This window comes from Pinus tabuliformis, chromosome J, assembly GCF_031772625.1.
Source record: "Pinus tabuliformis cultivar Carrire ecotype Pingquan chromosome J, CPIR1, whole genome shotgun sequence".
Classification (NCBI taxonomy): domain Eukaryota; kingdom Viridiplantae; phylum Streptophyta; class Pinopsida; order Pinales; family Pinaceae; genus Pinus; species Pinus tabuliformis.
This window is the reverse complement of record NC_142295.1, coordinates 217,913,721-217,927,726: the sequence shown is the minus strand read 5'-3', so window position 1 is coordinate 217,927,726 and position 14,006 is coordinate 217,913,721.

Sequence of the window (14,006 nt, the reverse complement as noted above, 5' to 3'; positions counted from 1 at the left end):
AGGGATCTCTCGGTACGATTTCAGTTCATTCACCCTGGTTATTTGTGTAGGATAAGGGGAAGAGAGGAGCAACATTTATTTCAGGAACACAGATCGATCCAGAACACTCGTGGGAGGAAACTCAGAAGGAGAATGAAGGACAAGGATCAATGTTGGGAAATTAAGGTGGAAGGTTGGGAATTAATGGAAGATTATCAGGATCATAGCCCCAACAGATTCCTTAACAGAAATTGCATCATCTTGAGGCACTGTTGTTGCTATATAAGGAAAAATGTTTGGGTAATTTTGCATGGATTAATGCTCCTTCCTGCTTTGGTGGCCTCCATGCAGGCCTTGAGGCTGAAGTTGAGGCCCTCGAGTGTTGGTAGTGGGGACTGGATTACTGGGAAGAATCCTAGGGAGCCCGATGAGTCAGAACTTTCGAGTGGGAAGTTGCAGGGGTTCGCAGGTCTAAGGTCTATGGTTGGTCTGAGGGGTAGCACATAGCTAGGAATTTCCAGTCCATTGATCTAGGAGGGGTATTTGGATCAGACCCACAGGAAAAATTTGGATGCCCATCTGCAGAGGGAGGATTGTTGGAACTCGACTGTCTTCGACACTCCAGTAGTTGTGTATTCGATCAAGCTCCACGTTTGGGAGGAGATCCAGGGCCAGAACCTTGGAGTAGCGATTCCGAAGGAGGAGCATCGCGGGGCAGTGGGTCAGAGTATAATTGATGGGCAAGACACAATTGTTGGGGATGGTAATGAAATTCCACTGAATTGGAAATTTCGATTGATCTCGGCCAGCTCGATGTCTGCTACAGGTGAGAAGGCTTCTACTCCTCTGGGTTGTGAAGGAGTGTTGGGTAATATCCTTAGTGTGGTGTGGCTAGCTAGTAAGGTGGATTGGTGGGTCAAGGAAATCCCGGACTTGAGCGGGGGAACATAAATAATTGCGACCTTCTGGGATGTCAGAAGATGGATCCGAGGAGTCAGAGAGCAGAAGAAATTCCTTGGTCGAGCTCTTGGTAAATCTAGAGGCAGAGGTTGGGTTAGAAAGGTGCTGGAAGAATTCGGCCAACCTGCACCACTTGCGAGCAGGAGCACTTGGAATTTAGAGAAGGACTGGTGGCTTTGCAGCGCAGCATGTACATTCAGCAGCGAGAGAATCTCACAATGCAGGAGAGTCAGTTGGAGAAGAGGGACCGAATCCGTCAGCTGGAGGATGAAGTGGAAGCACTACGTCAAAAAATTGAGCAATTGAAACTCACGGTGGAGGAGATCAGTAAGAACAATGAGGAGGAATCCAATGACCAAGACCTATATAAGAACGCCAAATTAGTCCTAATCGAGCTGGACCTGAACAATCTAGCACCTCCAAACTTTTAGTCTTTTTTGTTCTCGCTTGATTTTCAAATGACAAAATGTAAATGGAAATTTTTGTTATTTCAATTTTATAGAATCTACAGTGATAAAAGATCTGTGAATGAGAATTTTTGTGTGCACTACAAAGAACATGTCAGGCCAGGAGTAACTCCAGTTTGGCAGAAAACTGATTCGATTTATTTAATTAGGTAGGTATTGTTATATACAAAGAATGTGACTGATCAGTTCATCTTCTGATGACTTTTCACATTCCAAATTCACCCAATCGCAGAGGATTAGGTGTCAACATTCCCCCCCTTAATCTACATTCCAAATTCACCCAATCGCGGAGGATTAGGTGTCAACATTCCCCCCCTTAATCTGAAGGGATGTTGGTGAGTCCAAGCATCGTTCTGAATCTTTCAAGCTTTTCTCTTCCAAGCGCTTTGGTGAAGATGTCTGCAATTTGCTCATTTGTGGAACAATGACGGAGATGGATTGTTTTGGCCTCAACATGATGTCGGATCATATGATATTTAGTATTGATGTGATTTGTACGATCATGGAACTTTGGGTTCTTGGCCAACTTTATTGCAGAGGTGTTGTCAATCATGAGTGGAGTTGATTGTACTTGTTTTACCTGCAAATCTTCAAGAATTTTCTTGAGCCACACAATTTCTTTTGTTGCTTCAGCTGCTGCCACGTATTCTGCTTCTGTTGTGGAATCTGCTGGAACTGATTGTTTGCGTGATCTGCAAGAGACAGCTCCTGATCCAAGACTCATAGCATATCCTAAAGTAGATACCCCAGTTTCTTTGTCTCCATCGAAGTCTGAATCAGAGTATCCAATCAAGCTGAAGTCATCCACCTGTGTATACTTGATTCCAAGGTCTTGAGTTCCCTTCAAGTACCTTAGAACTCTTTTTGTAGCAGACCAATGTCCCTCACAAGGCTTTTGCATAAACCTGGAGAGGATTCCAACAGCAAATGAAATGTCTGGTCTGGTAGTAGTGAGGTAGATGAGACTTCCTACAAGCTGTCTATACTTTGTTGCATCCTCAAATTCCTTTCCTTCAATAGATGTGAGCTTTAAGTTTTGTTCCATTGGAGTAGAAAGAGGATTGCACTCTGTCATGCCAAATCTGTTTAAAAAATCTCCAATGTATTTGTTTTGAGAAAGAAATATGGATTTTGGATGTTGGGTTACTTCAATGCCAAGATAGTAATGAACATAGCCCAAATCAGTCATTTCAAAACTTTTCCCTAATTCCTTCTTTATGGATGCAATGTAGCTTTCATTGTTCCCTGTCATTAAAAGATCATCTATATATACCACAAGATATACAACTGTTTTGCCAAATTTCTTGACAAATAAAGTTGCATCATCAAGATCAAAATGATTGAAGTTGAGTTTCAGAAGATGCTTAGTTAGTTTTTCATACCAGGCTCGCGGTGCTTGTTTGAGGCCATACAAGGACTTCACAAGTTTTCATACTTTTTGTTCATGTCCTTTCACAGCAAATCCTTCAGGCTGGGACATAAAAACATTCTCTTTTAGATCTCCATTCAAGAAGGCAGTTTTTACATCCATTTGATGGACTTCCCAACCGTTCTGAGCTGCTAGTGCAAAGAGTGTCCGGATGGTGGCCCATTTTGCTGTGGGGCAAAAAGTTTCCTCATAATCGACCCCTTCCTTCTGTGCAAAACCTTTTGCCACAAGCCTAGCTTTGTGCTTGTCAAGTGAGCCGTCAGCTTTGTACTTGTTCTTGTAGACCCACTTGCAGCCAATTGGTTTGGTTCCAAATGGAGGATCAACTAGCTTCCAAGTGCCGTTCTTTATGAGGGCATCATACTCCTTTTGCATCGTTTCTTTCCATTTATCATGAGAAGCAGCTTCTTTGAAGGAACTTGGTTCAAAATCTGTAGACAAGTTCAATTCACAATCATAAGAAACATCCATATCAATAGGTGAATTAGAGTCATCTACATTACCTCCATTTTGTCGGTTTGAACTTCTGGTTCCTGTTTTTCCAATTTCATCAGGATGAACACTTTCAAGTGTCTTTGTCAGCCACTTTGGGGGACCTTTCTGGGATGGTCCAGGCTGCTCTGTTGATTGAGTTGGGACTGAATCAAGATTGAGTCTCCCAATTCTATCAATTACATCACTTAAAGCATCATCCGTTGTTGGAGTTTCAGTCGGGGGAGAGTGTTCTTCAGAAGAATATTCCACATGTTGATCTAGTATAGGAATCCCCCCTTCAAGATGTGGAATCTGATTATCAAATTCTTGAAATGATTTCGTTTTTGTGAATCTATCCAAGCGATCAAGTTGCCGCTCAACAACATTGTCAGATTTGGATGATTCAAGAAAAATTACATCTCTAGATACAACAAACTTTTTATTTACTTCATCATAGAGGCGGTATGCTTTGGAGGTGTTTGAATACCCCAGGAAGATACACTTACGACTTCTAGCACCAAGTTTGTTTCTATGTACCTTTGGTATCAAAGCATAACAGGTGGAACCAAAGATCCTGAGATGTTTTACCGAAGGAACATGTCCATACCACAATTCATAAGGAGTCTTGTTTCTTATAGCATTAGATGGACATCTATTCTTTATATATGCAGCACATAGAACAACATCAACCCAAAACATTATCTTTACATTTTTGAAGAAAAGCATGGATCATACCATATTCAAGATTGTTCTATTCATTCTTTCAGCTACACCATTCTGTTGGGGATTATAAGGCACAGTTGTTTGATGTTTGATCCCATGTTGGCAAAGATAGTTTTCAAATTCATTTGATGTATATTCTTTTCCATTATCAGTGCGAATAGACCCAATATGAGATTGTGCATCATTTTCAATCCATTTATGAAAATTCTTGAATGTTTAAAAAGCATCAGATTTGTTCAGAAGGAACAGGCATTGGACCACATAAATCTGAATGAATGAGTTCAAGCTTCCTATGTGCTCTTGAATGTGAATCATGAAAAGACTGTTTGCTATGCTTTCCTAGAATGCAAGCATCACATTGCTTATGTTTCCTAGGAATTGTAGGCAAACCAACAACACCATTTTTCTTCAATAAGCGGAGACTGTCATAGTTTAAATGTCCAAATCTAGCATGCCATAATAAACTTGATGGGAGTGTACCTTCTTCATGATGAGAAATATATGAGAAATGTTGTGCATGAGCAGAGGTTCCTTGCAGTTTGAGAAGCCTTTCTTCTTCTATTCCCCTCATGACAAGTGAGTGGTTAGATGCTTTTCTTACCTCAAGCTTGCAATCAAACATATGAATGGAGTGACCTTGCTGGCGGATGTGGACCAAGGACAACAAGTTTCTCTTGAGCTGTGGGAGATATAGAACATGATCCAAAAGAAAGTCTGGAAGACCAGGCAGTTTAAGCTTGATTGTGCCAAGCCCTGATGGCTTGATTTTTGACTGATCTGCAAAGTATACTGCTCCATCAACATTGTCAGTGAAATCTTCAAAAAAATATTTTCTATGAGTCATGTGACAGGTTGCTCCTGAATCAAGCAACCAATTATTTTTCGAAGAAGCAAGTGAAGCATTAAACAAATCTTCATTTACTCCAATGTTACATTGTGCCTCAATATAGTGAGCGGATTTAGGTGCTTTACCTTTGTCTGTATCATCAGTTTTACCTTTCTGTTGGTTTCTTTTCTGCTCAATTTTGTCCCATGGTAGCTTGCATGTAGAGGCATCATGTGATCCATTTCTTTTGCAGCAAATGCAATGTAAGTCCGCCTTTTCTCCTTGAGAATGTCTGCCCCCCTGCCTCTGAAATATCTTCCTCTTCCTCTTCGTCCACCTCTTCCTCTTGTAGAATCTTGAGCAGGATGCTTTTCTTTATGAGCAAGGCACACAGTCTCTTCAGAAGATTCAGGGGCTGTCTTCTTTCCAAAGGCTTTCTCTCTTTCAACAAACTTTTTCACAAGAGAGTCAAAGGTTATATCTTTAAGATTTCCATTTGCTTGTAAAGACTCAAGATAATTGGAGTAAGTAGGATAGAGTGCCTTGAGAAAAGCAATAAGAGGGATATCCAGCTCAACCTTAGTGGATTTGATATCATGCATTATAGACTTTACTTCAGATGCAAGAGCAAGAGGATCATTATTTTTTAGTTCAAGAGTGAAGAGTTTAATCATGAGCTGAACAACTTCAAGTGCAGAATGTGAGTCATAGAGTTCTTTCAGCTTTTGTAAAGCTTCAAAGGCAGTTGAATATGACGAAATATGACGACTTACTTCTTCATTTACAGATGCTGCGATTAATGCATAGGCTTTGTTGTTCTTGTTTTCCCAAATGACGAGCTCTTTGTCTGATGTAGGCTGCACTGGGTCATTGTCTCCTTCTCCGACACACACTCCTTTCCATAACTCATTGAAGATGAGGGTGTGTTTTATCATCCGGGACCATTTAGGATAGTTCTCCTTGCCAGTGAGAACTATTCCTACCATAGAGATGATTGAATGCATTCTGTAAAAAAAAACTTCTACTGATAAAAAAAACTTCTACTGATATACAGTGAAATTGTACTCAAATTTTTTTCTGTGGGAAACAATTTTGGTTGTTTAATTCATATCACAGTCAATAATCAATCTTTCACCACGAGCTCTACAAAGTTGGAGCAGCAACGTAATCAACTGCGAGCTCTACAAAGTTGGAGCAGCAACGGAATCAACCGCGAGCTCTACAAAGTTGGAGCAACAACGACATCACAATTTTAAATCTCACTGAAAAGACTAAAAAATCACCATAAATCCCTTTGATTCTCTAAACCTGAGCCCATAACCAGACTTCCTTCCAGCGCTAAAACATATGGCAGCGTTAAAAATATGGAGACCGAATCTTTCTACTGCTTTAAGGCTTTAAAAACATTAGCCACAAGTGTGTACTAAACATGCGTCTAGGACTTCTCATAGAAGTCACTCTTAAGAGATGCACACAGTAATGTATACATATTGTTTAAGCACAACGTTTAAACAACATATCGGACAACGTTTAAAAACATATCGGACAACGTTTAAAACATAATGTATACCAATGGGACAACGTTATATCGGACAACGTTTAAAACATAATGTATACCAATGGGACAACGTTATATCGGACAACGTTTAAAGCATAATGTATACCAATGGGACAACGTTCAAATAGACAACGTTAAAACATATGGGAGAGCGTGAGCTTAAGATACCAATACTACAGTAACAAGTTTGAGGAGTCCCGAATTTTAGATCTGGAAAATACGGCGGATCAGATCCTTTTTCAGCGTATGTATAATGCTTGGAATAATGGTTGCAAATGCAAACGAAATGTTTACCGGATGGCAAAAGTTCAAGATATCAATTTTGCAGCATTAGATGCGTGTATATGAGAGATCTCAGGACATCGTGGTTTGGAGAGAAAGTGTTGAACAGTTGAGAGGCGTATTGACAAAGTCTGCATGGACAAAGTCTGCAACAAGAATGTTGTTCACAGCATCCAAGGATGAAATAAGTTGATCGCTGAGGTGACAAAAGCAGTGCAGACTAACCAGGTCATTACCAGGACATCGTTCAATACCACAGTCAATTCACATAAACTTGAACAACTTTCAATACCACAATACACAGTTAATTCATAGATTTGTGCATTCCAATTGAACAACATTCAATACAAGCGTTAACACAGCGTTTCAATGGAATGGTGTGAATGGGCGCCATAATAGAGATTCAAACCTTGACTATTCAGTTTCAGATGCGGTCAGAGACAGGCTGCAGCTTATGAGAGATAGATGCGTTAGTTATGGACAGAGCCCAGTGGCGCAGCTGAAAGGAATATGGACAGATGCGTTAAGGCAATGATACACAAGACAGAGGTCAGTCAGAATAGTGCTCAAACCAGTGTACAACCCACAATAGCAAAAATGAAGGGAGTTACAACTATTTTAAGAACTGGCTCTGATACCATGTCAGGCCAGGAGTAACTCCAGTTTGGCAGAAAACTGATTCGATTTATTTCATTAGGTAGGTATTGTTATATACAAAGAATGTGACTGATCAGTTCATCTTCTGATGACTGTTCACATTCCAAATTCACCCAATCGCAGAGGATTAGGTGTCAACAGAACACTCGTATAGTGGGTATGTAAACCAGATGATGTATCATCAATCCTTAGAAGGTTGTAAATCACTATGTAAAATCTTGTTTTGTTTGCGAATGGGCGTGCCATATTTAAATAAAAAAATTACGCATTCTAGTTAATAAAATAAATAAATAAATTATCGCTTTCCTAGATTAAAATTCTATTACTTTCCTAGACTAGATTTCTATCGCTTTCCTAGATTAAAATTCTATTACTTTCCTAGATTAGATTTCTATCGCTTTCCTAGATTAAAATTCTATTATTTTCCTAGATTAGATTTCTATTGCTTTCATAAATTAATATTTCCTTTCATGTCAATTTCCTTGCTTTCATAGAATAGAATTTCTTTTCATGTCAATTTACATTTGATAGAATTAGAAACTCGATCCTTGCATATATTTTATCGTGCACTCATAAGTTTACGAACCTAGATTAACAATTTAATGTAACAAAATTTAAAACATAATTAAATTAACCAACAACTAGTACAAGCTCAATTATATTGTAGGAATCAAGTGATAGATTACTACATAGAAGTTATTTATGGTATGGTCATGGGAGCTTTAGGGATTGAAAAAATAGGCGTGAATATATATTATATTTTATCATTTTCTCTACGAGGAACTATATTCTTGGTTGTAACTTAGTCAAATTAAATATATTTAACCATAAATGCACAAACTAAGGATGAACAAAAAATGAACTTATTGTAGCGGCTACAACCACCCTCCAAAATTTTGCCTTAGCCTGTTTTGGAGCCTCCCTACCAACCTTCGCACCAGATTGCCTTGCTTCGTCAAGTCCTCAAGCTTCAGTGTCTTTCTTGCTCAAAGGCAGCATGTTGATCATAGTTTGATCTTTTCCCTTCACAAGCTGCTCACCCGGACTTGGTCCAGCTGCAGGCTGAGCAGCTTCCTCTTGAAAATTGCGCATTTTTGGAGGGAAACCAGCCTTCCCTCCAGAAATTGTGCAATCCTCTCTGACAGCTTGCTGGGCTCCAAGATTGCGCAATCCTACCAGCCAACCCTCCTAGCAGGATTTGCGCAAATGTTCCCAACAGCAAGCTGTTCAACCTAGGATTTTCACAAATCTGGGAAACAAGTCAGCTGCTCAGCCTAGAAATTGCACAAATCTCCTGAGCAACCAACCCAGCTCCCAGCCAAAAATGTGCATTTTTCTCTAGCAGTCAAGCAGTCTCTTGCATGTGCAGCTGAGTTGACCGGTTCCCTTCAGGACTGAGCAAAACAGACTTGCATGCATGGGTTGTTTCTCCCAAGGAAGCATGCAAAGGCATCCCTTGTTTCAGGGATCTATGTTTAGCAGTTGGAGGTTACATGCAAGGAACAATTCAGAAACCTCCCTCCAAGTGTTGCTTCCCCTAGATTTGTGGCATGCGTGTCACAACCTCGATGTTATCAAAACTCATCAACCATATGATGTAGAGCTCATTCCTCACATCAACCTTGTAGCTCTAACATCCCACATCACATCTAGGAGTAGTCGGCACATTCAACTCAGTTGTTTTGGGGTAAGCTCGCTTCCCATGCCTTGTGCTACATTTTTGTCGCTTTTTGTGTATTCGCTTGTGTGAGTGATGTTTGCTTGATTTCTTTGAATGCCTATTGTCGTTTACATGTATTCTAGCTTGTCCTAGCTCTGTTTCAATTTTCGTTACTATCTCACTGTTGTCACATGCATGAAGTTGTTTTGCACAAATGTTCGCCCAACCGATGAATTGCCTCACCCACATGCATGTTGATCTGTTCGCTGAATATTTCATTCATGTTTTTCATGCAATGTCAATCACTTCTACTATCACTTAGTGTTGCCATCCAAATTATCAAAATATCCCAAGGGATGATCCCTTCCTTCGATTCAATTACCTTCTTCCATATTCTAAGAGGAAATAATCAAGACGCTGACAAACAAGCCAACCTCGCTTGCTAGATGATACAAGAATGGAGCTTGGTGAATGATGTCATGACCATGAATAGGATCCCATAAGTTATTTAATGAATTACATTTCCTAGATGGTGGAGGCTGAGCTAAGCCTGGATTGGGAAATATCAAATCTTAGAATTAGGGAATTTGAGGATAATTTCATTGGGTCGATTCCTTGGTTTGTCCTCCTGCCCCTTATCCCTCTCCCTCCCCTGTCTCTTCCCTCCCTCTCCCATTGCTCCCCCTCTCCCATATTCATCCTCCTCATCCCTTCCCTCTGGCATCCCAATTTCTTTTCCTCGTTCGCATCCCTCTCCTTTCTCGTCCTGTCTCCCCTCCCTTCCGTCATGTTCCTCTTCCTTGCCTGCCTCGCACCCTCGACACTTGGGACCCGCAGAACATCTCCTTGCGTTACCTGGCTTGATCAAGAGCATCATGCAAGCGTGTCCTTTACTTACACCTGCAACATTTTTTTTATCATCACTCAGGTACCACCTCTTTTAATAACAGGGATCTCTCGGCACGATTTCAGTTCATTCACCCTAGTTATTTGTGTAGGATAAGGGGAAGAGAGGTGCAACATTTATTTCAGGAACACGGATCGATCCAGAACACTTGTGGGAGGAAACTTAGAAGGAGACTGAAGGACAAGGATCAATGTTGGGAAATTAAGGTGGAAGGTTGGGAATTAATGGAAGATTATCAGGATCATAGCCCCTACGGATTCCTTAACAGAAATTGCATCATCTTGAGGCACTGTTGCTACTATATAAGGAAAAATGGTTGGGTAATTTTGCATGGATTGACGCTCCTTCCTACTTTGGTGGCCTCCATGCAGGCCTTAAGGCTGAAGTTGAAGCCCTCGAGTGTTGGTAGTGGGGACCGGATTACTGGGAAGAATCCTAGGGAGCTCGACGAGTCAGAAATTTCGAGTGGGAAGTTGTAGGGGTTCGCAGGTCTAAGGTCTATGGTTGGTCTGAGGGGTAGCACATAGCTAGGAATTTCCAGTCCGTTGATCTAGGAGGGGTATTTGGGTCAAACCCACAGGAAAAATTTGGATGCCCACCTGCAGAGGGAGGATTGTTAGAACTCGACTGTCTTCGACACTCCAGTAGCTGTGTATTCGATCAAGCTCCACGTTTGGGAGGAGATCCAGGGCCAGAACCTTGGAGTAGCGATTCCGAAGGAGGAGCATCGCGGGGCAGTGGGTCAGAGTATAATTGACGGGCAAGACACAATTGTTGGGGCTGGTAATAAAATTCCACTGAATTGGAAATTCTGATTGATCTCGGTTGGCTCGGTGTCTGCTACAGGTGAGAAGGCTTCTACTCCTATGGGATGGGAATGAGTGTTGGGTAATATCCTTAGTGTGGTGTGGCTAGCTAGTAAGGGTGATTGGTGGGTCAAGGAAATCCCGGACTTGAGCGGGGTAACATAAATAATTGCGACCTTCTGGGATGTCAGAAGATGGATCCGAGGAGTCAGAGAGCAGAAGAAATTCCTTGGTCGAGCTCTTGGTAAATCCAGAGGCAGACGTTGGGTTAGAAAGGTTCTGGAATAATTCGGCCAACCTGCAGCACTCGCGAGCAGGAGAACTTGGAATTTAGAGAAGGACTGGTGTTGTGGAGCGCAGCATGTACATTCAGTAGCGAGAGAATCTCATAATGCAGGAGAGTCAGTTGGAGAAGAGGGAAAGAATCCTTCAGCTGGAGGATGAAGTGGAAGCACTACGTCAACAAATTGAGCAATTGAAACTCATGGTGGAGGAAATCAGTAAGAACAATGAGGAGGAATCCAATGACCAAGACCTATACAAGAACGCCAAATTAGTCCCTATCGAGCTGGACTTGAACAATCCAGCACCTCCGGACTTTTAGTCTTTTTTGTTCTCGCTTGATTTTCAAATGACAAAATGTAAATGGAAATTTTTGTTACTTCAATTTTATAGAATCTACAGTGATAAAAGATCTGTGAATGAGAATTTTTGTGTGCACTACAAAGAACACTCGTATAGTGGGTATGTAAACCAGATGATGTATCATCAATCCTTAGAAGGTTGTAAATCACTATGTAAAATCTTGTTTTGTTTGCGAATGGGCGTGCCATATTTAAATAAAAAATTACGCATTCTAGTTAATAAAATAAATAAATAAATAAATTATCGCTTTCCTAGATTAAAATTCTATTACTTTCCTAGATTATATTTCTATCGCTTTCCTAGATTAAAATTCTATTACTTTCCTAGATTAGATTTCTATTGCTTTCATAAATTAATATTTCCTTTCATGTCAATTTCCTTGCTTTCATAGAATAGAATTTATTTTCATGTCAATTTACATTTGATAGAATTAGAAACTCGATCCTTGCATATACTTTATCGTGCACTCATAAGTTTACGAACCTAGATTAACAATTTAATGTAACAAAATTTAAAACATAATTAAATTAACCAACAACTAGTACAAGCTCAATTACATTGTAGGAATCAAGTGATAGATTACTACATAGAAGTTATTTATGGTATGGTCATGGGAGCTTTAGGGATTGAAAAAAAGAGGCGTGACAATATATTATGTTTTATCATTTTCTCTACGAGGAACTATATTCTTGGTTGTAACTTAGTCAAATTGAATATATTTAACCATAAATGCACAAACTAAGGATGAAAAACAAATGAACTTATTGTAGCGACTACAACCACCCTCCAAAATTTTGCCTTAGCCTGTTTTGGAGCCTCCCTACCAACCTTTGCTCCAGCTTGCCTTGCTTCGTCAAGTCCTCAAGCTTCAATGTCTTTCTTGCTCAAAGGCAGCATGTTGATCATAGTTTGATCTTTTCCCTTCACAGGCTGCTCACCCGAACTTGGTCCAGCTGCAGGCTGGGTAGCTTCCTCTTGAAAATTGCGCATTTCTAGAGGGCAACCAGCTTCCCTCCAGAAATTGTGCAATCCTCTTTGACAGCTTGCTAGGCTCCAAGATTACGCAATCCTACCAGCCAACCCTCCTAGCAGGATTTGCGCAAATGTTCCCAGTAGAAGGCTGTTCAACCTAGGATTTGCGCAAATCTAGGAAACAAGTCAGTTGCTCAACCCAAAAATTGCATAAATCTCCTGAGCAACCAACCCACCTCCCAGCCAGAAATGTGCATTTTTCTCCAGCAGCCAAGTAGTCTCTTGCATGTGCAGCTGAGTTGACCGGTTCCCTTCAGGACTGAGCAAAATAGACTTGCATGCATGGGTTGTTTCTCCCAAGGAAGCATGCAAAGGCATCCCTTGTTTCAGGGATCTATGTTTAGCAGTTGAAGGTTACATGCAAGGAACAATTCATAAACTTCCCTCCAAGTGTTGCTTCCCCTAGATTTGTGGCATGCGTGTCACAAGCTCGATTTTATCAAAACTCATCAACCATATGATGTAGAGCTCATTCCTCACATCAACCTTGTAGCTCAAACATCCCACATCACATCTAGGAGCAGTAGGCACATTCAACTCAGTTGTTTTGGGGTAAGCTCGCTTCCCATGCCTTGTGCTACATTTTTGTCTCTTTTTGTGTATTCGCTTGTGTGAGTGATGTTTGCTTGATTTCGTTGAACGCCTATTGTCGTTTACATGTATTCTAGCTTGTCCTAGCTCTGTTTCAATTTTTGTTACTATCTCATTGTTGTCACATGCATGAAGTTGTTTTGCACAAATGTTCGCCCAACCGATGAATTGCATCACACACATGCATGTTGATATGTTTGCTGAATATTTCATTCATATTTTTCATGCAATGTCAATCACTTCTACTATCACTTAGTGTTTCCATCCATTTACCGTCTTAGTTGCTTTCAGTTTCCCGTCGGCGAGTAGGGCCAACCTTGGCTCGGACTTTGCCTTCGCCAAGCCTACATTGCGCAATTTGGGGAAGGAAGTCTCACCTTCCTCTCCAGATTTGTGCATTCCTACCCAACATTGGCCTCTAGGACTGTATTGCGCATTTTTTGAGGACAATGGCTGCTTGGCTCAAGAAATTGCGCAAATATGTCCCTGGGCTAGCAACCCTTCCCAATTGGAATTGCGCAATGCGCAATCCTAGTAGTCAGCAACCAGAATGGATTGTGCATTGTGTAGTTCCAACAGTTAGTTAGTCTCTCAGCAGCGCAAACTTCGCCTTGTGCAGTCTTGGTAGTCGGTCTCTCGACCTCCTGGCTGAAATTGCGCAACCTTCATGATCATTCACCCAGGTATGTTACAAGTCAGTTCTCATGTCCATTTTGGTTTTTGACTGACAAATTGCTTGCTATGAGTGTTTCCATGTCTCCAAGTATCACAGGTGTTCATCTGCCTCTCAGCGGTACAGGTACAATGGCCTCCAGGAGAGTAGAGATAAAGACATCGTTCAGAGCACGCTTGGGGATGTAGTGGATCAAGTGTCTATGAGCTTTCCTACTCACAAAGTCATCAAGTTGTTCGTGGACAAGGGCATCAAGCAGAAGAATCACAGCAAGCAACATCATGAACATCAGTTGAAGGCAAGATACTAAATGCAGCAAATGAAGTGAATGCAAGAG